Raw genomic sequence first — 2,530 nt, 5'->3', positions numbered from 1 at the left:
GCCACTTGTCTATTTATTCTCCTGGCATCATTTTCTTTGTTCACCTACCTTGAGAATTAACTGAAGACGGAAGTTAATTCTGGAGCTCGATTAGATTCATGCTCAGTCATTTTGGCCAGCATATCTCACAGGCTGCTCTGTGCTTCTTCACACAGTGCCATAGCAGGAAAAACCAAGATGAGTCTAACAGATTGTAAGCATCCCCACTCCCACACCTTTTACGCTCTTGCCCTTGGGAAGACTTGTATTGCGGCAGTGGCCTTCCCTCTGTGACATGATCTGGAAACCCCTTCCCTCTGTGACATGATCTGAAACCTGTAAACGTGCTTGCACTGGCTTTCCCTCTCCCTCTTTTGCTACTCTTCAGAATCGCTGAAGAGGCTCAGAGTAGACCATTGAAAGCTCTTCCTGGGGCTGAGTACTATCCCTGCTTGAGGCCACCTCGGTGCAACAAACCTTTGTTGCCTAGACTAAGTTGCCAGCCGACCACAGAAATCAGCCAATCAGGAATAAAGTAGAAACAACACTCCAGAATTGTGAGGTGACGCTGTTGTGTCTGCCAGGACATTTTGGGCTGGTTTGGAACTAAGCAGAAGCTAGGTTACATTTCAAAAAAGCTAGCAAGTCCAAACTTGCTAGGAAGTGAGAAGACTTGCAAAAGGAAGAGCCACGGGAGAGCCAAGTCTGCAGTTTGTCTTCTTGTTGGGGGGAAGTAATCTTTGTTCTGCTAAGAGCGCCTGTGGGTAAGTAGACCATGCCAGAGACTTGGTAAGGTGGAGTGGGGTTCAGAAATCCTGGCATCTCCTACCTGAGGACGATAGATGTTTTACCTACAACCAGATTCCTGGCCTGGGACACATGACCACAACTCCCCATATAAAGAACATGACCACTGGTCACACAGCATAGGACACAGAGATCTCCATGCTAATGAGGTGTTTAGATGGATCCCGAGGGTTTAGCCAATGAGTGCCCCTTCCCAGACATTCCTTCCTGCAAAAGATATTTAATCTCTCGTCCACCCTGAGGAAGTGGTATGCACCCATTTCCTATGAAGGACAGCAAATAAACAGTATCAAGAACCACCACACGGGGAAGCCTTTGTTGTACAGAGCTGCCAACTAAGTCTCCCACAGAAGGCCCTTCCTTTGTTCTAGACACTTGCCCACTAAGAAAAGCCAGAGTTGCCCACCCCAGCCTCATCAAAGGCCTACGGGCCCCCTCTGTTCCCCATGGTTCCTCATGTTCCACATGGTTTCCAGCAGTGGCTGGGCGCTCAGGAGCTTGGTAACTCCTGACTCTTCAGCCTCAACCTACTTAGTTTCTCACCCAGGCTGAGGTCCCCATCTTAGGCTGCATTGTTCTCCCACCCATGAGCAGTGCATTGGTGCTTTTGCAAGCCCATCACCCGACAGCAGCATAGGGGGAGCCCAGCCTAGAGCTCTGTGGAGTGAGTTCACACACACACCAGTGATGATAAGCTCCAAATGGCTAGCTTAGGCTTAGTGCTGTATGGAATTCAATATACTTTATCAAAACCCTACCAACTTAAATGCTTAATTTATTAAAAGCAAACACCTCAAAGAAGCACCTAGAATAATGTTTGACAAACCTTTAGTTACCATGGGCCAGCCAGTTGATAAATAAAATTAACCCTTATATAAATAAAGTATGTAGTGAGTCTAACTTCATCTCCCAAAAAGACACATTAAAGTCCTAATAACTAGAGTCCATGAGTAGTAGGATCTTCCTTGAGCACTTCAGTGCAGACATGGCTAGTCAGGATGAACTTACTATATTGAGTAGGGTGGGCTGTTAATTCAACAGGACTAATGCCCTTAGAAGAGGAGACACATAGAGACATACAACCAGAGGGAAGAAGGCATATTTTGCAATTGCTTTATAATTTAGTTTTTTTGCTACACTGGTTATTTAGGTTTTCAAAATAAAACAATAGTAAAATATAGTCAAAGAAGTCTTATTTCACCAGTCTATCCAACTATGCTCCTTGCTTTATAAAATTATCAGGACATATAAAATGATGTCAATAATGACTGTTGTTGGGAAATAAAGATAACTCTGTGAGTTTGAGGTCAGCCTGCCCTATAGGGCAGGCCAGTTGGGGTTACAAAGAGAAAATCTGTTTTGGCAATAACCAAACCAAACCAAGCAAGCAAGCAAACTACAAATTGACTTGCCTTACGAGGTCTGGCTCAGGTTCCAGGACTGTGGTGACCCTTTCCATAAGGACTCCTCCCCTTGGCTCATACACTGTACTGTTTACACTGCTCACTTAGCCTTTTGCAAAAATCACTTAATAAATTAAAAAATCCATGCACCAAGATCTGATGGGCTCTGCGGCAGATGCCATGGAGGCACGGTAAATTATAGATAAATTTTCATAGAGTCATTTCCTTGATTACACTGTATATAGAAGTCAAAATTTCCTCCTAGCCTCCAACACTGCTGATTCATGGAACCAGAATTTCTTTGCCCAAACTACTGAAGAAAATACGAATAAAAATGGAAA

Source organism: Rattus norvegicus, chromosome 5, assembly GCF_021556685.1.
Source record: "Rattus norvegicus strain SHRSP/BbbUtx chromosome 5, alternate assembly SHRSP_T2T, whole genome shotgun sequence".
Lineage (NCBI taxonomy): Eukaryota > Metazoa > Chordata > Mammalia > Rodentia > Muridae > Rattus > Rattus norvegicus.
Note: the sequence above shows the minus strand (reverse complement) of the source record.